We start from the raw sequence: 23,343 nt of genomic DNA on the forward strand, positions 1-23,343 counted from the left end.
GAATTGGCAATTCGGTAACTCACCGTGTTGAATGCCACGTGGCCGTAGAAAAGTTATTCCTTATCGTGAGGTGTTCTAAACCTCTATCAGAATTATCTATATACGTGGCCAGGTCTAGATCTTGATGACTGAGTTTTGTTCCTTGAATACCACTCACGCCAATTTTGTGTCCTTTAGGGCTTCTAGTGTCCACCATTATGTAGCCAGACATCAAGGTCTGTGTATTTTTGCAAGTCGTTAGAGAGAGGAAAGTTTATCACAAAGACCAAATTCAGAACCACTTAAGTGCAGGGTAATGCGTATTTACCTCTGCTGAATTCTAGGGTGAAAAGGACTTTCTGTGTAGAGTACCTGGATCCTGGAAGTTGGATACCCAGGATATGTTGGGAGAGGAGTATGGCAAGGGGGATTGTAGGGATCGGGTGGTTATGTACCTCAGTGGGGTGAACTGAGGATGCTGTGGAGAGGAATTTGTTTTAGAAACCACCTTGTAAAAATTGGGGTCCTTGGAGCCATCGGTAGAGGAAAGCAGCCTGAAAATCTCTCACATCTAACTTCAAAGGTGCCTGAAGACTTTCAAGTGCAAATGCTTAGAAGCTCAAACATCAGCTGAGAGTAGAGAGGATGGCTTGTTTTCCCTCTCCCCATCCCTTTTCCCTAAGGGGAATTACCCGCTCTGCTGGTTCCGTAAAGGTTTTCCACAAGGGAAACCTGTATCTATTAGACAGTGTATTTGCATGAAAGGCCAAAAAGCCCAAACCCTACATCACTGGCACCCCAAAGCACTTCTGTCTTTAGACATCTTTCTTCAATGAAAACCTTTTTGTTCCTCCCTAGCCTGATCCATTGCCTCTGGGTTGTGACTCTTGTCATATAAAATCTTACAACAGGGAGGGTCTCCCTTCCTCTTCCTCTTTTACCTCCCCCTCATGTTGGGATCGGATTAAAATTTGACATCCACCCTTCAAATGAGAAGGGAGCTGAAGAGAAGATATACTAAATATTTAGGCAGCTGCTGTCACTGCCCATCTGGTGTAAGGCTGTGCTTATACAAGACTTTGCATAGCAGGGTGGGAGAATATGGTGGTTAGGGAGTGAACTGAGATTTGGAAGACCTGGGTTCTACACTCTTGCTTAGTTCTCGGACAAGTCCTTTACTTTTTGCAAAATGGGGTTCATAACATTCTCTTAAATCAGAAGAGGGGTTGCAAGCATATACATGCATGTTATTGAGGCTAAGATTCTGGGTACTGTGTAAATGCATTTAAGAGTTTTAACCATTAAAATGAGCCAGCGAGGCTCTGGTTGAAGGGTGTGGAAGGTAATTAGGGATTAAGTTCTGTTCTGGATTCAGACTCCTCCAAACCTTGTGCTTAAGAGGTTGAAATAAGGCTGCTGGAACCTGACACCCAATTCCTTCCCATTTCTAGAGAAGTGGAAAATATCATCTAGGATGTACGCTTAGGAAGTCAGCGTACGTCATTTTTTAACAGAGCTGAGTTTTTAATCTTTGTCTGCTACTTCTATGGGAATCAAGGGGGTTTTCCAATGCTATTAGAGGAAATAGGATGATATCCCAAGTCTTAATTTTTTTTTTTTTTTACCCTTCTTTTTATGATAAAACCCCATCTACTTAGGGTTAGCTGTATTATAAAATTTTCCTTTAAGCAAATCCAATACTAAAAAAATGTCATGTGAAATGCTTCTCTCCCATTACTGAACGATAAATCTAAATGCAGAAACTGGAGTTCTCAGTGGGAAAAGGTCTAATTTTTTTCTCATTCTCTTTTGTTTTATCCCTGTTTTTACCCTTGGAAATAGAAACGTCCTCATGTAAAGTAAAACAGTTCCACTTTCTCGGGATGATGGAGCAATTTTTATTTATACCAATTTAAAAGTCTTGGATGCAGGACCAAAATGTGAATGCATATAATGTCCAGCTATTTCTTAAGTGACCATATTTTTGAACGCTCGAATTGTCTGGTCAAGAGAAGGTAGGAGTGATGTAAAGAATATGGAAAGGTTTAGAGGACAGAAGAGGAATCAGGATCTCGCTGTGTTAGATAACTTACAAAAGTAGAATAATGCTGTCCAAGAAAGCTGGAGTCAAGCCTGCTGTGGAGGGTGGAAAAAGACCCAAATAAATCCAATTTCTGTTCATGCAATGACAGCTTATTAATGTCCCTATCTATTTATCCATCAGATAGTCTCTGAAGCCATCCTCTTAGTCCGACTATTAGAATACCACCTTTGTGTGAGTACACCTGGCTAGTCTAGCACTTCAGAGTGGCATTTGGCTCCATATTTTGTTGGAGGCTTCCTAGGTGTCCTTGGTAAGCTACTAAGGGGGTCATGGATGTTGTAAAATCCCTTTAAAGGCCATATGGTGTCCCTCGCAGTTCTTGGTCGTTTCTTAGATTGCAAAGGTCCTTAAAGAAGATCTGCTCTTTCCCCTTTTTCTTTTTTTCTTTTCTTTTGAATGGGGAGGATGCAGTGTGGGAGAGTGGAGGACAACAGGAAGACTCTTTTTCTTGCCCTCTACTCTTTCCGTTTGCTGAATAGCTAGGAGACTGCTTATTCCTCGGGCAGTAGGTTTGATTTTAAATCCTTGCTGCTAATTGAGCGAAAGAGGGATTTGAAACCGGGCCTGTTCTATCCTAGATTATGGCTTTAAGAGTGCTGCTGCGTTGGAGATGGGGTTCTCCTTACCTCCTTTGCTGAGAAAGAAGGGATGAGGAAGAAAGAAGGGATGTGTTAAGACACTAGAAACACACTTTCTGTGTAAGAACCCGAAGACAAAGCAGACAGGGAGTATCTCATATGCAAATTCAGCCTGAGTATGGCTGTGAAGGAAGTTCTGAACATCTGCCAGTTTTAAATGGTTATACATGTGCTTAATTGCAGAAATATAGGTGCCTCAATAATGTATGAGCATAAAGATTACCAATAGAATTACCTTCGGTGCCAACTGGGTTTGGAGCAGAAGTCAGGTGGAGGTTTTATGAGCACCAACAGCACCTACGTGTTCAAGGTCTGTTTAGGGATCTGGCAATTAGCTCTCCAGGAATGATTGCTTAGTTCTGCCCTGCCTGTCAGAGGTGTCATGAGGATCAGTACACAACTGCTGGGACACCAGAGGTTAAAGGTCCTTGCGAGTACCTACAAAAATGAGACTGGGTTGGCTTCTCAGGGGCGTCTGCAAAGATGAGACTGGAACTTCATTTTTCTGAAGGAAAATGGAGCAGAAATCCTGTTAGCTCTTTGCAGTAGGCTGTTGCTGGCCTGAATAGTGCATTTGAGTTCATGTGATGAAGAAGGGAATCTTGCTCGTGACATGGCTGGAGGTACCAAAGTAGGATTTCTGACCCTGAAGCACGTTCTGCAGTTCCAGATGGAGAAATAAGGTGCTTCTGTTAGGACACATGTGAGGCAGCGTGAGACTAGAAACGCTGCTGGGAATAGTGCAACAGGAGAAGCTGTAATCTGGCAGCAGCGAAGCTTTGCAAGATTCTCTTAGCCTTTGCATTTCACTCAAGCCTGAAAACCTGTAAAGGTCAAGGCAAATTCTGTACTTCTCCAGAATTACAGGGAAGGCTGTGTTCCTGGTGTCTTGGGGTTTTTACACTTTTTTTTGTTTGCTTCTCTTCCTCTCCTTGTTTGTGCGCGTGTTTTTTGCAGGTTGTTGGGAATCCAGGGGGGAAAAAAAGTTTTAGGGCTAGGAAAAAATAGCCAGTGCCCCTCACACACGCATGGCTTGCTCCCATGCATCCTGTGTTTGACAGCAAAATCAATTAATCATTAGGAATCTCCTCCTGGTATCAGCACAGAAAGGTTTCTACTCTGCAGAAGGCAAAAAGCATACAGAAAAAGGCAAAAAGTAAAAACATTTTCCCTCTATTTTTTTTTTCTCTCCTGTTTCCCTTTCACATAGCTACATACTCGCACCTGCAGATGTTGACACAGCAGTCTAGCTAGCCAGAGCTGCCAGTCAGTGCAAACATTGTGGGAAGGCAGTAAATATCATTCTGAGGAATAAATGCCCCCCATCAGTCCCACTTGGGAGGAATGTATTTTGTTGGTCTCCTCTCTCTGGCCCTTGCTCTTTGTTCTCTGTCGAGAGAGTGTGTCCATGGGGGTCCCTCGCATTTCCCAAGAGACACGAATGTCCCTTCCTGTCCCTTGCTTCCTACAGGGGAGGAGAGCCTGCAGAAAGCGTGCTCTGAAAATTTGACCAAGATGGTTTCTCCGCTGATGGATAGTGTTAGTCCCTTCTCTGTCTTCTGGGCTACTTGTCCCCTGTGCCCATGTTTGCTTCTGATTTAATGCAGTGTTGAGAATGAGCTGTATTCCCAGGCTGCCGTGTGGAAAGAAGGGCAAATATGTCATCTCTACTAGCTGAAATCTTCAAGGTGAGAGAAGGGATCAAGCATAAAGCAGGAGGCCCTCTACATGAAGGTGACTTGGTGGTCATGGGATTGTCATTTGTTTGCAGAGAAGCCCTGTGGAGATGTGCGTATACTGCTGTACAGAGAACAATGCCACCGCAGAACAACAAAAAAATTACGTTTGTGGTACTTTGATCCTGTACATCACTAATACAGCTCCAGCATGGGCTGATCTTAGTCAGACGGGATTACCAGTAGCTGGCTGCCCAGGATTTCCTGCTGGAAGTGTGCATGGCCTGGCACCACTTCTTACTGCAGCCAGGGCCCGTTTCGTGCAATCTCCTTTTTTTATAAGGAGCACTGGGAAGTGGATCCCTCCCTGACAATCCTCAGCAGGCACCAAGCAAACAGGTTCCAGGTTTCCTGTCTCTTCTTAGAAGAATGCAAAATCATGCAGAGGGACAATGTTGAGATTAAATGAGAAAAGTTTGGGTCACAAAGGTGACTTGAGACTTTGCATCCAAACAGAGAGATGTCTCTTTGCTCTTTAGGCAAAATTCAAACTTGCAGCAGTTCCACGGTGGTTCTTCCCACTTAACCCACACCAAACACTGCCATCGCTAACTCTTCAGCCCAAGTAGTAGGGGCCAGGACCCTTTTCCAAATTGCCCAGCCAGTTATGAGCATGCATTTCTGCATCCTGCCCCAGGAGACAATGTTGTCTGCTGGGATAAATGGTAAAACAGAGTGCAGCTAAACTCCTTTTTCTGTTTTTTTTTTTTTTTTTTCTTTTTTCCCCTTACCTCAATTCACTCTGTGTGTCTGTAGTGCTATAAAGAGCCATTAGTTCACTGAAGTGTCTAAATAAAAGTTCCAGTTAGCCCCCATCTTTGGAAGACTTTCTAAGTTCAAGACCCAAGTTTTAAAAAAAAAAAAATAAATAAATAAAGATTAGGGAGACATTCTGATATGAGCATTAAAATTCTGTGGCAATAACTGCAGCATGTTTGAATTGGAAATTATTTGCTTTCTCTAATCCTCAAAATAAGCCAAATAAACCCAAACCACCTCACTGCAAAGGTGACTCTCACTTTTTTGGCTGTTTGGAATTGGCTATGATGATCCTGAATGTTTTTTCATGATTGAAAGGAAATAAAATCCAGCCTTCTGTGACTGCAGCTCTGAAAGGGTTTGGTTTGTTCCAGCAGGTGCAGTGGCTTTAGTAGCTAAGGAAAAAAAACCTCTGTGGCTGAAAATACAACAGGGAATTAAGAAAGATGAGGCACAAGTCTGCTTCTGACTTGGTGAGGGATATTAGTCAAGTTATGAAAACTCGGATTTTTTCCCCTCTGTTCAAGCCTGACTTGCAGACACGCTGCACAGATACGCTCATGGGCACAGATTTTCCACTCTGGCCAGAGTCTGCAGCCGAGGATGGTGTTAACAAAGAAGCTAGTGGTTGGCTCCTCGGCTTGGGAGTCAATTGTACACTAACCTCCGTGTATAACTTAAAAGCAGCCTGAGGGAATACTAGCCCACAAATTCCTTTAAACTCTACCATCTGGCCAGGACCCCAGGGACCCTGGTGACAAACGAGCTGAGCCAAAGAGCAGTAGTGTTCCAGCTGCACCCTGTCTCACCTCCCGCACTTCCCTTACCCCGTGGACTGCAGAGGGAATCCGCTGACATCGGGTTCAACTCTGCACCAGCTGGAAGCACCCCTGCTATGAGGGTCTTCTCCATCTGAGGACATTTGGCAACTGCCAGCATGGCTGAATTGGTTTTGAGAAGGGCTTTAGATAGAGAGATGAGAGTTGAGAGTGCGGATATTATTTCAGATTAATTTTGCAAGTCAATGCCACAAGGAAAATCCTGGGTTTTCTTCTTAAACTAGCTTCTGTTTCATTTTTTTAAATATTATTGTCTCCGGTGAAATCGTCTCCATCTGAATTTCAGGGAAGACGATTTTTATTTTCTGTAAGTGCAGAATGTACATTTTTATAAATCAGTAAAAAAGTGCTTGATCTCTGTTCTGCTCGGTCCCCTGTAAAACGGTGTGCTCTGATTTAGTACCAGAGTTGTCTGTCACTGACAATGGATGACTCTACCTAACAGAACTGTTGACGCACAAAAGTTATTTCCATCGCATCTACAAGTTTAAAGAATGTGTTTTGCAGATGCAATTAATTTGAAACAAACCCTGTGTATCCTGTAGAAAAATTAGGACACAGCAAATCCAGATGAAAAAGAATGGCAGCTAAGCCTCTTCCCCGTCAGAACTGCACGCAGGGCAGAGCAGTTGAGAAGCAGACACTGGGACTACTCCATCCCCTAAATTGCAAAGCCCGTTACAAAATGCAGGGGCGCGCCCTTTGCTGGATGGAATCACGTTGGCTTGGATGGGTCGTTGCACCTCAAATCCCCAATCTAGTGAATAGCTGCTATGAAGGATATTACTAGAGCCTTTGGCTATAATATCCTCTTAAAGGACACGGAAAAAGTGTGTGAAGTTGGAGTATCCCAGTGTCAGCCACCTTGTTAATCACCTGGACTGGTGCTGGGAGGAGGAAAGAAGGGAGGTGAGCTCTCCTGTTGCATCAGGGCTGAGGTAGGCACCGTTCCCTCCCGTGCGATTTTGGCTTCTCTGATGTACGCCGTTTGACACCTGAACCCTGGTGCAGAACAGAAAGACTGTCTGACGTGCTTTCTGTAGTCTGTGCCCTGTAGGAAAGCACACCTGATGTGATTGCCTGGCCTTTAGTAGCATCGCGTACTAGTACGTATTACCGCTACATGGAGGAGGGCAGGCAGGTGCCAGGACGTGTTTGCGGTAGGCAGTGTGCAGGCACAGCACAAGGAAGATGGCCCACCGTCTTGCAGAACTTCAGGGCTGTTCCTCTGTCTACTGCACTGATTTATTTTTAATTTTTATTTTTTCTTTCTTCTTCTCTGGGAAGGGACAAAGGCCTGATCCGATCTATGGCTTGGTTTTCGTAAAGGTAGCAGCAAGTGTTCAGGCCTGACCAGTTTGCATGTTAGAAGTGATGTCTGACTGTTTTTATTACTTGTGCCTTGCAGTACTGGGAGACTGGATGTAGGAGGGTGTTGGGGCTTAACATGTGAGGACATCTGGGAGCAAGTTCAGGCAGTGGCAAGGCGAATAATAGGATTTATTAAATACCTGCTTGCAGTCTAATCAACAAACTCACCAGGCAGCGTGCAGCATCCAAATAGATGCACGGGAGCTTTGGACCACCAAGGCTGACCTCCAGCGCTTGGACAAGCAGGAAAGCCTTATTAGATGTTAGTAAGAACAGGCACCGTATTTTCCCTTGAGACCCAGCCATCAGCGTGCAGCGCATGCACAATGGCAGAACAGTCACAGCGTCTGTAATGCTTAGTGACAACCGAATATCAAAGGTTTCCATACCAATGCGCTTACCATTAAGTTTCCTTATTCAAGCTCCCACCTATCTTGGCTTCTCCCCAGAGCTGGAGTGGGAGGGCACTGTCAGTTCTTCTATTTGTGCTCTGTCCGCAATCTGAAACTCTGCCCTTATTGTAGGGAAGACAGCTGTTTTGTTGAAATGAATGGCTGAAAACAAGTTAACAATGCCGACACTTAAATTGACATAATTAGGCTTCAGAGTCAATACCCACAGAGACCTGTGAGAGGAGCTGGTATTTATCATAGCTGTTGTTTCAGTTCTTTTGCAAAGGGACAAGGTAGAGCTACACTGGGGTACAATAAAATAATTAAAAAAAAAAAGACCCACCATACAACAAAAACCAGAACCGGTTTGTAACCGTAAGGATTATCACTTTGCTAAATGGAGAGCTGAAGAGTCTTGTAGTCTCTGCTGGGTGCTGCTAGAAGATGTGTTCCAGTGCACTGTTAGCTGCTTAGGCAGTCTGACCCTTCTTCTACTTTCTGAAATATTTTCCATGTAATCTCATGGTTTAATTGTTGTGTGGTTTTGACATACAGCCCCCCTGGCTTTGCTTTATTCCCTCTTGCTCTGTCTTTCAAATCCTGTTGCAACTCTTTCCCTTTATTATGCTTACTAGCTCGTTGTGATGCAGAATTTTAGGTCCAGGCACGCAGCTCTGTACCTTCTTGGGCGATCTCTGCAACGCTGTCCATTTGTGCCTTCCTCCGCTCTTGTAGCGTGTGCATGTAGGGTGTTATTGTGTTTATTCCCTGCACATGTTGTGTTATCAAGTGGTAACTTTGTTTACAAAACACTAACTAGAAAAATAAAATGAGCTATTGTGGAAGAAAAGGAACTTTTTTTTTTTTTTTTTTTTTTTTTAAATAAACTCTATAACCCCTTTGCTGGCTTACCTGGAAAGAGCTTTGAGCAGCCCGATACTAGCAACAGTGCTTGGAAGGTTTTTTTGTTCCTGTACAGCAATTGTAGAACAGTGCAGAAGCCCAAGCTCTCTACCTATGTTTGTGTAATGAGGCCACTGAAGGTAGAAGTTGAGACTCGGACCAAGTTGCACATGGAAGATGCTGAAATGCTCTTAAAACAGACCTTCATAATTAAAGCACTTCACATTTTCCTGGAACACTGGCTTTGTGCTGCTAGTTTCCTGACAAGGAAGTCTGTTTAATGTGTTTGATTTATTTTATTTTATTTTTTAGCACTGCTGGAGCCAGGCTGTAGTATATCCAGAAGCAATAGAGCTTTTACAGGAATCTGTCTTTCAAGCTGGCATTTGCCCTTTTGCAAGCAAAAAAGAAATGCTGAAATCTTTACAATGCCTAGTGAATCCCCCAAGTCAGCCACAGAAGTCTGAAGGCCTATAGTCCAAGGCGCACCATAGATCCAGGCTTTCCTCCGAGACCATTGTTTGAAAACAATGAAAAGGGCTCAAGTTGCACAAGTCAGAGAAAAATTCACTACTCTCCAAAGACAAAAGATACTAAAGGATACTTATGTTGGGAGCTGCCCTGAAGCGAAGAGCCAGGGGGTAAGGTTTGGCTTTGCCTCTTTCTACAGTTCCAGGTTGCTTGGATCCAAAGTTGTGGTTGGCTTAGGGTCTTCCAAAAAAGAAAAAAAAAAAAAAAAAAAATTCTCCCTTTTCCTTAAAAAAGAAAAAACTAGAATAAAAAGTTAGTGTGTGAGTAGGGGAAAAGCAGTAAGGGAATGATAAAAATGCAGCATTCGGCTTCCCTAAGGCTGCTCTGGACTGCAGTGGTCCCTGTTGCCTCAGGCAGCCTGCCCAGAACTGAGGGAAGCTTGAAACTTCTTTTCCCGTTACAGAGAAGTGCTTTCCCAGAATGCCATCTCTGAGCTTCACTGCCCAGTTCCCGTGGGTCGACTTCCACTTCCAGGCTATTTGCCATGTGTCCAACTAGGAAGCGTGGACTCTGCAAGTCCACTTCTCCACGCTGGCCTCTAATGTCTCCGTGCTCTAAACAAGGACTTTCAGTCCCAAACGGCATTTATTGTAGATTAAAGAAATCATCAAGAAAGAGGAAAAAGGGAGAGAGAGCACAGCATGTTTATCTGGAGGTTCTTAACATGAGAAATGATTCCAACCTCTTGCAAATTAGCAAACCCAATTCACAGAATAAAGGGGCTGGCTGGCTTTCAAAGAAAACAGCGGAGAAAGAGCCTAGCAAAGAGAAACCATTCATTACTGCGTGCTCGTGAAGACAAAGAGCATTTCAAGCCTCTGCTCCTGCCAGTTGGTCTATGTGGGTAGATCTGTTTTGCTAGTCCAAAATTAAAAAGGAAAAAAAAAAAGTTTTAAAAAGTGAAGACTCATGGTGGTTAGGCTGGGAGGAGCTGCTCAAATTCGATTCAGACCAAATAGTGAGCAAAGCCCTGACCTCCGAGATGAAACGTGACTTCCTCCCCACCGGACTCTGTATCTGAGCCTCAGAGACTTATCTGAAGCTCGCTTATAACTTTGTATACGCTATCTTCTACAATCTTCAGGTATAAAGTTAAAGTATCCAGTTCAGGAGGATGGTCTGTGGAAGTGCTTTTAATGGTAACAGTGACAGAGCTTTCCTGCAGCCAGTTTGTCTCCCTCTTCCTTCTTGAATCATCTAAGGTGCCTAGACTTAGCTTATGCCTCTCAGCTGAGGTAAGCCTGGGTGTAAAGGATAGACATCCCCTACACTGTTGTCTTGTAGGGAAAGAGTGTGTTCTTAAATTAGCATAAAATGGATGTATCTAGAGCTCTGGTTTACTTGAGGTTATCTGAATATCATGGTTGATTGAACTAGACCTTTTAGGGATGCCTAGTCCACATGGCTCCCTGTACTAACGGCTGCTCAGGGATGTTACTGGAGGAGTAGGAGAGTAGGAGTAGGATGTTACTGGAGGAGTAGGAGAGTATACACCTGCTAAATGTCTGTTCGGCATCTCTGCGCAATCGTTCCATGAACTCAAGTGACAGGTCTGCCGCTCCGTTATCCTGCAGCTGAGACACAACTTTTCAGCTCTTGGCTGAGACGACTGCACTGACAAAACCAGCTGGCTGGGAGCTGAACGTGACCAGGGGCCGGACCAAAGCTACACCTACCCACTTAGGGCTGAAAAGGCAGAGGCAACCAAATCAGCTTTGCTTTTCTTGCACAATATCAAGTCACAATCAAGGTTTTGATATTTGTCCTGAAAGGTGAACCAATATGACTGCCATATTGTCAAGGTGCAAGCCACGTCGCCTCTCTGAGTCTCAGGCAGAGCAGAGGTTTCTCTTGCAAATTTAAAGCTGGTTGGGGTATGAGATAGTTGGTTTCTGTTAATTTGTCAAGAGCCGTGAATGGCCGTTGCAAATCTCGCAAGCTTCTATTCCAAGTGTAATACGCGCTCTCTCTACCTTTCCTTCTCGGAGTGTTATTTGCATGTATACAATCAGTGAAAAACATAAAAGAGCGCTAGGAAAAAAAAAAAAAGGCAAGCAACCCTCCTCCCCCCTCAAATGTAACACAGTTGATCTAGGGGAACAAATGAGGAGACGAAAAAACAATCCATGACAGATGTTAGTCGCATCATTGCCTCACTACTGGAAGTTGCTTTGATTTTTCCCAGTGAAAGGGTAGAGAAGAACCAGCGCAGAAACAGCACTGAATACTTTTCAGCTAAAGCATATTTACATTTTAGATATTGAGCATTTATGAGCCACACTCTCTATGCCACAGACCTAAAGGGTAAGCAGTTTTTTGATGCAGAAGTCAAAATACCAGCAAAAAAAAAAAAAAAAAAAAGAAAAAGGGCGTCTCAAACTATTTTCATCAGGGTTGCTTTGAACTTCATGCCGTGTTTAAGAATGTCGAGTGTTTTTCAGTTTCAAACTTCTTCACATGCACCTTTAAATTAATTTTTAATGGCTGTGAAAGATGAGTGAATATTATCCTCACTTCATATTTGAGGAAGACTAGGACTGACACGACTTGCTGAAAGCGGTGGGAGGAGTAGGTAAGCCTTCTGTTTGGTCTAGTTGGACTGACCTTTTTTGAAATCTTAAATAAAGCACAGGTGAATTGGATGTAAAGGCTATATTTTATTGGTTGTCAAAATCACAATTTTGTCAGTCTAATTGACAGCCCAGAATCTATCATAGGGGCTCTACAAATGGGATCCATGCTATAGATACTCTCTAAAGAGGGTCCTGGGAAGACTTAGCCTGCCAAAAACACCGATGCTGGCATTTTGCTCAATAAACCATTGGTTTCTTTCTGCCATTTATGAATAAAAAGTTTTTTTTTTTTTTTCATTAAAAAAAAAAAAAAAAAAAGAATTGTTAATGGGTAACGAGCAAGCAGACAGCAGAGGAGACCTCTTAATTCCAAGAAAGCCTGTAGCGGGACAGTGCCGTATGTTTAAAACATATAGACTGATGAAATAAGATGTTTCTGGAGGGAGGGCACTCCAAGGCATTACACCTTGCATGGCAGCATTTGAAACCAAAATGTAAAAAAACCCTATGGTGGGCATGGGACAGCACTACCTGTTCCACAGACGTGTTAATGAGGCAAGTGGAGAGCTAATGGCCTACTGATTAAGCATGTTTTAGACATTCACTTAACTAAAGGAAATATTATTGCACTGTGGTTACCCAGGAGGTCAGAGATTTCACAGTTTAAAGCCCTGAGAAGCATCCCTGAGGGTTATGAAGCGGTAACCTTTCAGATCTCCCAGGAATGAGCGTTCGGCAATGTACCATTAGCCTGTGAAGTCACACGGTCGTCTTACCCTCCCTTCTTCCAATTTTTGTTACATTCACCTGCGGGGTCTTGTCTCAAATTAGACTGTGAGCTCTTCCTGGCTTTCTTTGTATTTGCATAGAGACTAGCACAATGGGGCCCTGATACTGAATGAGGCTTTTGGATCCTACTATAATACCAACATATGAGTAATGAATAGCTAATAATAATAATAATAATAATAGTGTCTGCTTTGTGTATGAGCTTCCTTTTTATTTTTTTTTCTTCTCCCCTGCTCTCATTCGTGTGAGTTACCTCACCCTCAGTGGCTTCAGCCCACAATTTCTTTTCTTATTTTGCTTTTGTAAATTGGAGCGTCTCCAGTGGAGCAAGAAGACTTACGCTGACACGCTGGAGAAGAGCACGGGGCCCTTCCAGGAAGAAGAGGGCATATGACAGATAGCATAGATGTTCGGTCAGGTCAAATAACAGTGGTGTACCTTGGGTCTCAAGCTCCACCCGAGCTGCCTTTATAGATGTTTCAGTAGCCTCTCTCCTGCGGTTTGCTCTGATTCTTGTGACCTTTCCAGCTCTGTTTCTTGCTTCACAGTTGCAGAGGGAGGATGCCAAGGGCAGCTCTATGCAGAAGCCCATGCCCTAAACGGGGATGGCTTCTCTAATGGGAAATTGCTTCTACTCAAAAGAGATTTCTCTAAAGACGGATCACCCTTCCCTCAGAGGGAAAAGACTGACAAAGCACAGAAGGCAGCCTAAGTAAAAGGAAAAACAAGTTACCACCAAAATTGTATATGTCAGAATTAAAATGTTAAAGAATAGGGTGCAGTTAGTTACCTGTGAACTGCCCTGGTCTAGAACTGATTACAGCTCTGTTTAAGTGCTTGGTAGCTTCTGATGGCTGCCTGTTCCAGCACTGTCTCAATTATCTACTCCTTTAAAACTGAGGGAGACAAATTTCTTTAGTGGATGGGTTTTTGGTTTTGTTTTGGTTTGGGGTTTTTTGTAATGTTAAGGTGGATACTTAGCCTGGGTAGCTGCGCACACCTTCCCTTTGAATTACTAATTATTTTTGGATGTCTGTATTGCCTGTTGAGTTTTCTTTTTTCCTCTTACCTCTGCGAAGGTGACCCATTGCTACTGAGCAGGTGTGGGTAATGAAGAGTAATGCTTTGCTTGAGCTTGCAATTCCCAGACCAGGTGAAAATGAGGGCACAGTGGAGTCCTTACAGGGAAGTCTTACACTGGAAAGGCCAGTTCTGTAATGGACTTTCTGTAGCCCCTTTTGCTCTTCACATCCTCTCCTTGCATCGTTTTCAAGTGAATTCCCGGCAACATACTGCTGCTTCGGGGCTGGCATTCCCTTAGGAAGCAGTGTGGACCTTACATTTGGAGAGGTGCATCCGTGAGTGCGTGCCCTGTTTTAAGGGGCAGATGATGCTTTGGAAAGACTCTAGTCTTCCAGAAGAACCAAAAGCGGTGCAGTGCATTGCTGTCTCCTGTTTCCAGAGGTGCGTACGCACCGCTGACTGCCTTGATGTATATTCTGAAGATAACCATGAGTTAGTCTGCCTGTCTGTCTGAAGGGGATACAGTGTAAGGATGGGTCTTTCCCAGTATAGTTTTTGGCTGGAAGGAGACTCTGAGATGGGTGTAGAAAAGGAAAGAGATAACCCTCAGGAAAGTCAAACTATCTATTTATTTAGTTATGTGTTTTGGGTTGCGTTTTGCATTAATCGCTGCCACACACAGGAGCCCTGTAATTTATTATTGGTGATAAGTGTGGACAGTAGCTATTATTTTTGCTCCCTGTTCTAAAATGTGGCAAGCAGGGACACTTAGATTTATGGAACATGCATTATTCAAATCTCAGGGCCCGATGGCTCAGCATGAACAATCCCAGCTATTTCCAGAACCTTTCAGTCTTTCTTCCTTTATTCCTCCTTGTTTTTTCCTTCCCTTACTTTTTCTTTTCTTGCTGTTTTGTTAGGCTGGATTAGGACAAGGGGAATTTATTTAGGCCTGGGTAGCTCCAGTGAAACTCGTGGTTCCACACCAGCAACAGGACAGGTCTCACAGGGACTTCACTGCCTAATGCAGAGGGGGCTGATTAATGCCCATTATGCAGAGCCAGAGGAAAAGGCAGTGTGTGTTTGGATAGATATCTAACTGTTAGAAAATGCTGATGTGGGAAAGTAAAATCTGGGCGACTACTTTCCTGGGTCAGAGTCGTCTTTAGCTTTTAATGGCTGACTTCTTCTGGAGCTGTTTTAGGGCTGGAGTGAAGGCTGTTCGTCTACCTAGGCACTAAAGCTACTTCACCTCTCATCGTCAGGAGTGAACCGTCTCTAGATATGCCTGAAATCACTCTCACATCTGCACTCATTGTGGTAACAGGTGGATTTCATGCCAAGGATCTAGATATATCCACTTTCTTCTTTGGGTATGAGCTACAGGTACAAACTGTGGGAGCTTTGGGTTTTCCCTTGGCAGACGTTTCCTCTAGCCAGTGCATAGATTTTGGCTAGTTTCTCCCTCTAGCTGGTTGCAGCCGCTGCTTAATGAATAGTAAAGTATTTCTGCAGGAAGGCAGAAGAGTTGGTTTCTAGGAAACTCCTACTTTTGTGCAGTTAGAAGCAAAAGAAAAGAAAAAAAAAGTGGTGTGGAGCCAAGCTAGTAAATGCTGAGGAGCCTTCAGAGCAGGTGGTAAAATCCAACGGTGGTAGCAAAACCGAAACTGAAATCTTTATCCCTGAGAATAACGTATGGGGACCTCAACAGGATCATAGCTTGGAAAGGTAGGGGTAGTCAAGGAGTAGTGCTCAAAGCAAGGGCAAAATTTCAGCAAAATGAAATGATGAGTGACGTTATCGAGTGACTCGATACCACGTGGGGAAGTCCAAATAACAGCTAGTCTACACACACTCTGCCGAAGTGTTACAAGCCTCCACAGGAGCATGGCTGTGCCGCCTGGGGTATGTTTGTATTGGAATGCCTTCCTTTTGTGCAGGAATGGAAATGATCTGTACTAGTATAACTTTCTTTTGTATCAGCGTAGGTACATCTGCTCTGGGCTTGTGGGATAAACCCACTACATTTTCACACACATAACCCTTGTCTCAAATTACATACTGCCTTTTAAAAATGCTATTGGAAATAAGTTTTCAGAAACCTGCAAAGCACAGGAGACAGTGGAGAACTGAGAGGGCCAAGCTATGGGGGCTCAGAGAACTGGAGTCTGAAGGTTTATTTCCCCTGCATTAGTTCACATAGATTTTATCTGCCCTCCTGTTAAATTGTAGAGCAGGGAGCCCTAGTTATACTCATGAAAATGTAATACATGGATAATAATATGTTCCCTTACCCAACCTGATTGTGTTTGCTCAGCCTGTTTGCGTACCTACCGATGAGCCCTGGTATTCTTGTTATTCCCACACTAAATCACACAAGAAGAAAACTTTTCTTTTTTTTTTTTTTTTTTCTATTGAGACTGCTAGGATACACTCCCAGGGCTAAATATCTTTTAAAGAAATAAGTGAGGCAGAATCGGGGGAAAAAAATACAAATACACAACAGAGTAAATGGCAATTCTGAATCAAAATGGATTGGGAAAAATCAATGGGATACCATACATTCTGTCTCTGTGTGGGGAAAAATGTGGTAAGGTCACAGACAAGCATTCTGCGTAGATTTGTGGGGGCTCTATCGAAATACCAGTTCTGATGGAGCCTTTAGTAAGACAGATTTCAAGTCTTGAAGACATAAGCATGTTAACTGTTTGTCAGCCTCTGAAATACCACAGCGAGGAGACACTCAGAGCCATGCTTTTGATACTTGAGGAAAGAACCTAAATCTATACTAATTCAGAATTGGACCAAAGTTAGAAGTCCCAATTGCGAGTGCTGCTGAACTTCGACATGTCATCTGGAACAGAACTTTGTGGCTTGTGCCTTTCTATAATAGGATTACTCTGAATTATCCAAACTGAAATTGAACACACATAGCAGCAGCACATGGACTGGAGAAACAGTTTATCAGGCTCAAGCAAATGTTGTTTGTAGCAGCTAATTTCTTGAATGCACAATAAGGAGTACTGGCTCCCATTTTAGGCACTCTGGATGTTAGTCCTGAAACAGAATATTGTATCTGGTTGGAGTCTTTTTTTTTTCCTTTTTTTTTTTTTTTTTCTTCCTTTCTCCTCTAGGAAAAAAAAACAAAACCAAAAACCACTATGTTGTTTTGTTGGTTGTTTTGGGTTTTTTTGTTTGTTTTGGTTTTTGGGTTTTTTTTTTAAAGTATAAAAATTAGTCATAAATCAGGATGAAAGGTTGGAAAGGCAAGAACAAACAGATGATGGGAAATTAATTTCTAGGAAAATTTCTGAGGAAATTGAGTATGATACAGTCCACAGCTTTGATGAGATTGACACATACCTGCAGAACACCTTGATTTCCACAAACTGGCATTTTTATAGAGTTTTTTTCCAAAAGAGGTTTTTCCAACCAGCGTTGCTTACTGTGGCTCAATCATTACGAGTGACTTGAACAGGCCAAGTCTGCTGTCTTCCCAGGGGAATCTCTTGAAGAGTGACATGACACAAAACTTCAAGTAAGTAGATTATTAAAAACTCAGATGCTAGTTTTAAGAGTCTAGAGGGAAAAGTAAGGATATTGAAATCCTTACAACGCTTTGTATATTATTCATAGTGTTAGGATAACGCCTAGAGGTGAAATACAGTTCCTGTCCCAAATTCGGCATGTTCTGAACAGCAAAGGCTTGAAAGTGTGTTAACAGGCAGCTATCCAGTATCTGCAAAGTAGTTCTTCTGTCTGTGAGTAAAGGTGAGAGCATGAAACTGTCTGGATATAAAAGAGGTGGCAAGGAGAACAGACTAGTCGGAACACCCACAAACTTTAAATGGTCTTAAAACCTGGAACCAAATCTCGCAGGTTGTGTTTTTATGCAAAAAGGAAGAGAAAGACAAGACGATCAAGGGCAATCATACACTAAGCACATCAGCAATGCCAATAGCATGTGCCAGAGGTTTTTGGCAATAGGTACAAAGGAGAGATTAATGGACCTATGAGGAAATGAGAATAATAATTAGTGAAGTGTATAAAGACAATTAATGTATTATTTATAATGTGGTGGTTCTCTGAAAAGTGTCTGAAAAATGTGTTTGTTGGTAGGGCCCACTTGGCACCTGTGAAGGTTGAATTTGGTCCTTCTGGATTCAGGCAGTGGGGTGTGGGAAAGATGTGCTGTTTCTCGCAGTAGCTAGGAGACCTAGTGCTGCCCACATAGTTCTGTCAGGAGAGGCACCTTCCTTGAAAGCACAGCCCGTATTTTTAGGAATGTATTAGTTAAATCCAGCATCTTAGTCTTTGCTCGCAAGCCTAGCTGCTATACTCCCAAGATCTGTCCCTCCCCCAAGTTAGGACTTGGCTTCTAATAGCTTCCCTTTCTCTACTTGTTTCTGATCTTTACATGGTATAGCTGTTCTCTTCTTTTCCAGCTATAAGTAATGTTGCTAGGGTAAGCTTTCTTTTATTTCTTCCCTACAGCACTTTTTGTCACCTTAACTCCCAAGACATCGCTAACCTAATCTGAGAGTCCCTGTTCTTGACCAGGTCCTTCAGTAGGCTACTCCAGGGAAGATGTTTGTACCCAGCAAGTTCTGGTAGAGTCCAGCAGGCAGCATACAAGGGATTTGGCACTCTACCCTGGATTCTCCCTCTCTCTTAATAGCTATGATTTGTCTCATCTATCGCTGCCTCAGTTTCTCCACTTGTAAAATCAGTATAATAATAAAGTGTAAGCTTACCTAGAGCTGGAGTTGTCCTAGTGAGAGTCTTAAAGATGTGATGCTGGCAGATGTGGAAGGAAGGACGTGTTGGATGCTAAAGTAAAGAACGCTTGTTATATTAAGTTTCTCTAAGTATCCATCCCTCTCAGATTCCTCTAGGGATTTTCTTGTTTTCATCCTAAACTGTGATTAGTAGAGTTCCCATATAGCACACTTCAGTTTTTGCAAGCACTGGTGCCAAACATCTGCTGTCTCAGACAAATGTGATAGACCTTCCTGTGCTGACAACTTTTTAGAAGTTGTCAGGTAGAAGGAAGGAGAAGGACAATCTTATTTAATTTTCTGCCAGTTCTCCATTTTACTTGGGGTGCTTGCTGTTTAGATAGTTGTAGCAGGGTTGAAGAATGTCAGTGGGTTTTTCTAGAACGAAGGGGAGAGGATCAAATGCCTCTGTAACCCACGACTTGTACACTATTAACACCCGTGTATGTAATAAAAGCATCTTACTGGGCAGAGGCGTGATTTCTGTATTACACCCCACTTGGTGCCTTCTTGACTGTATTTTGCCACTCATCTGTTCCATGCTGAAGTTCTCCCCAGAAGGCTAGTTGTTGTTTTAGGTTTTAGATCTATTAGTTCCCTTTCAGGATTCTGATGTTGCTATTAAAAAGCATGACACTGGCATGCATTTTTGCATCTGCAAGGAGTTGGGTTGGTTCCATCATATAATCTTCAAAGTCATTGCATGACCGTCATGTCTTATGAAAAACATTACGGGACTTAGGAGAAACACACAGCAGGGGCTCTACCGTATCTGCGTAGGTCAAACATGGAAAAAATGGCAGATACTGCTCTACAATTCCTAGCTAAAGAGTTTTCATGACATGCACCTTGTCCTTCCAAACTATTGAAATTAGGTGAGCTCCCAAGAGAAATTTTGAGTCGAGAGAGATAAAAAAAACCTATATAAGGTGGATACCAAACAACTCCAGCTTATCTTTCTGCTTGCTGAAAGCAACACCATAACTGTGCTTCAAATCTCTGTGAGCAATCAGCACTTGGAGTAAAGCCTCTGGCTAGAGCTAAGCTTGAGCAAGGAGGCAGCTGTGCTGCCGGAGACCACGCTCCCACAATATTGCTGTCTTCAATCACTGGCAACTGCCTCCATGTTTACTTGGGCTCTTTTACTGCACTCGAGGAAAGTACTTTCCCTTGCCTCCGTTGTCATGGGCCAGAACAGTTTCAGCTTGGGGAATTTAACTGAATTTTACTTTATTGCCAGTTACCATAGACTTTTAATTACTGGTTTGTTTATGGAGAAACAGAGAAAGGAAAACAATGAAATAAACGTGGAGAGAAAATCCCGTCCTCCCCTTCCCCAGGCTCAGCTTTATTTTTTACCCCTTGGGTGAGGTGATGGGCGGTGCAGGAGGTTGGGTTAGCGCATGATGGCTTCTTGCTGCTGCTCCTGCTTTCTTGCTTTTTTTCTTCCCCTGTTCCTTCCTGCTTGTTCGTTCCCTGTTTGCCTTGGTTCTCCACAGCCATGGTCCCTCGGGGGTGTCCCTGCTTCGCTGTTGGCCCCCCCATAGCTGCAGTCACCTCAGAGGTGTACCCCCTCTTATAAAAATCTCCTTTTGCGTGTCCTCCTGTGCTTTCTCACGTGTCCCCTCCAGAGCCCCTTGCCCCCCATGCTGCCACCTTCCCCTATCCCTGCCAGGGCCCCTCTGACTGGCCGTGGCATAGTGGTGGTGTGGGTCGGTACTGACTGGGACCAGTACGGGGCAGGCCCTGACTTCTCCCACACGGGGCACCCTCCATGTCCTGCTACCAAAGCCCTGGCAGTGATGCTCGTATGCTCACCAGGGGGAAGGTGAGACGTTCTCGTTAAAAGGAAAGAGGGCTGGCACATACTAAATCAGATTTGATTACTAGTCATCGTGCACCAGTTGTGTGGACGTGCCAAGGATTTCAAACACGTTGAGTGACGTGGAGAAGACGAGCGTAGCTGCTGTGCTGTTTTGAATGAACGTGGACGTGGTTGGGCTGTAAAAGTCTCAATCCAGGGCAGCTCCTTCAGCCGTTTTGCTTTGTGGTTTTGCCCAGTCTCCTTAATTTTTTATTATCTCCTTCTTCTGTGTTGTTATTGAGACCGGTATGGAAAGATCAGGAACTTGCTTTTGCTCTGTGAAATCCAGACTGAATACTTGGCGAGGGTCCTGTGGTAGCCCAGGGTCAGAGACATGGCGTGACACCGAGTTCCTTCAGCTCTCCCCCTGAGATTTGTTGGAGGGGGGCTGCACGTATCTGCTTTGCAAGCCAGTTTAGGAGGGGCTGAAAGAAAAAGGAGGATCCAAAAAGTCAAGAAAGTTGGTGTATTTGACATTGGATGAGATGATCTCCCCTTGAAGGTGTCCCAAAACCTGCCTGAATAACGAGGCCTGTCATGGGTAGACAGATAAAGACCAAGTGCCTGATAATGGTAGCAATAACATTTTATCATTGGTAGAAATATTCCAGGAGGGGCCTGATAACGTAGCCAGGGATCATGTATGACTTATTCACCTGATGCTGGCATCTTCCCTTCAAAACAGTTTCCATGGGCAACACAGTACAGACTAGCAAAGTGTTTTGGCCTGGTCAGCAGAGCACAAGCTGGGGCTGGGTTCCCTTTACCAACAGGAGAAGGAGCAACCAGCATCTCTGGGTCTCCTTTCTAGTACCAGCTGGGCTTTAAGTGAGCTGAGAAAAGATGTCGTAGTACTATGTAACCGAGAGCACGCTTTAGAGGCAACTCTGCGTTGAGGAATTACTTTACTCGTTTCGTCAGTGTTGTTTCAAAGAGGAACCTTTTTTGACAGTGTGCCCTTTTCACATTCCGTTTGTGTTTGTCAGCCTAATTTGAGCTTTAAAAAAAAAGAATTTTGCACCAGCGTGAGTATCGCAGTGGGAACTAGAGGAAGCTGGAGATTCTTGAGTATCTGTCAGGTAAAGGTTGTTTGCGCTCATCACCAAATGGGGCGTGCATGGTTTGGGCTCGTTGGGTACCTCTTCTTTCTTTGGGAAAGCTGAGGACTGGGAGACCAGAGGGAGCGACCTGTCAGCTCCGAGTTCCATCAGGGCAGCTCTTGGGGCCTTTTGACTAGAAGAGCAGCTGGTAGTGGAGGTAAAGATGAAAATGCACCAGCCAGGCTGTTATTCAGAAAGGGAGTAAGAGGCATTATAAGAAGTCTTGTTGATAGCTGGAGCAGCTACCTGGAAGTGTAGAGGGACACCATCCAAAATCTCAATAATCTCTCTTTTTGATCACATTATGTATGTGGCCAATATACATTTTAGATTTGCTAGTACTCTTCTTTCAACCGTATGTTCCCACTTCTGTACAGTGTATTCATTTTAGCAACTGCTTGTCTGTAATTTAAACCCCTGTGAAACAGAGCCTGTGTTTGCCCCTCAGAAATCCCTTAACTGTGGATGCCACTTACCTGCAGTAAATGTGACCCTGGAACACGCCAGCATGCACACACACGTCGTGTGCTGCTACAGCTGGCAGATCCAGAGACCTCTTTGAGCTAAAAGTGTATGGAGTTTAATTTTTTTTTCCTCTTTTACCACTATGTCTTCTAATACCACTGCGAAAAATGCTTCACCAGTCTGCACTGAGTGAGTATTTCACCTGAACTCATCCCATCACAGCAGCTGGGGTGAGAGCCGCTATGGTTTTGACATAAAATACAAATTATCATTTTTCTTCCATCCAAGCACTCTTCTGTGAGTTAATCTTTCTGACCATTGCAATCCAGCAATACTGTCGCTGAAGATCAGGCGCTTGCGCTAGGAATGTGCAGGGAAAGAATTTCACCGTCTCTATAACTTCCAGCCGACCATTACTGCTATTGAAATAACGTATGTTTTGGTCTCTGGCATGTTTGTTTCTCTCGCCATTCAGTCAGGGCTCAAAGGTGACAGAAAAAAACCAGATTGTCCTTTAGCTTAATAGGTTGCCCTGCTGTTTTCTGATGCAGAGATCCTTGGCTTAATTTATTGCTGGAATGGATTCCTTCCAAATAAGGATAATCCTCCTCATGCTGTTTCTTCACTTGGTTACCTTCCTGTTCTTTTCACTGGCAACATTGGCCTCTGCAATTCTGGTTTATTCTTGCCAGGAGACTCTTACTTATTTGCTGTGTTTATTGTAGTTATGGTCCTAACCGCACTATCTTCAGTAGCTTAAAACTTTGAGACAATTGCTTCAGAGGCTTGAACTTTTTGCTCATGTTGTCAACCCAAAAGTGAGTTCCAGAAGAAGAATCTGCTTGGCTGTGCTGGTAGTGAGGATTTTAAAGTCAGGCCTTTTTTTCTGGCTAAACACATTGAAAATAATTACTTTGTGCTAGATCGACTCCTGCTTGCACAAGGGAGAGGAAGTGCCAGGAGTCTGCTATCATGAAATTCCTATGGGAAAGCTGTATACAATGCAAAGGCATCTCTCACAGCTGCTCTTTAATAAAATGAGATGTTTAATCTGGCTTAATGAATCTCCTTGGCCCTTGAGGCTGGACCCTGGCTTTCACCAGGGTGCCTGTGTCAGTGAAGAGTAAGAACGGCTTCCAAAAGAAATGATTGGGTTTTACCTTCAAAACATCAAGTCCTCTTAGATCTGAAGTGGTTTTGGCATTCTCTACACCCTTCTGTCCCACTGCTGCAATTCTCTGCACTCACGTGACTGCAGAAAAGAAAAGCCTAGAGACGAGAGAGGTGGAACTCTGATTTTGGTACAATAGATTGCATAGCCCAGCTCAGTCTGATTTTGTTCCCCATTTCCTGCAAGGACAAAAGGAATAGTATGTGATTGTCTCATCCGCCCTCCAATTTGTGGGGACTTTGCATCCGTTCTTCCTCTCTTTTTTTTTTTTTTTTTTTTTTAATTTTTTTCTTTGGAGCGGGGCAGGGGAGTTGGGAGGGAAGTTAGA

At 43.5% G+C, this 23,343-nt stretch overlaps 1 protein-coding gene across 1 annotated transcript in view; it reads left to right on the top strand.

Moving 5' to 3' along the window:
• LSAMP (limbic system associated membrane protein) overlaps positions 1 to 23,343 on the top strand; it is a 1,007,497-nt gene that overhangs the window by 650,425 nt on the left and 333,729 nt on the right. The window lies entirely within an intron of this gene.

Source organism: Accipiter gentilis, chromosome 21 (assembly GCF_929443795.1).
Source record: "Accipiter gentilis chromosome 21, bAccGen1.1, whole genome shotgun sequence".
In the NCBI taxonomy this organism is placed as follows: Eukaryota; Metazoa; Chordata; class Aves; order Accipitriformes; family Accipitridae; genus Astur; species Astur gentilis.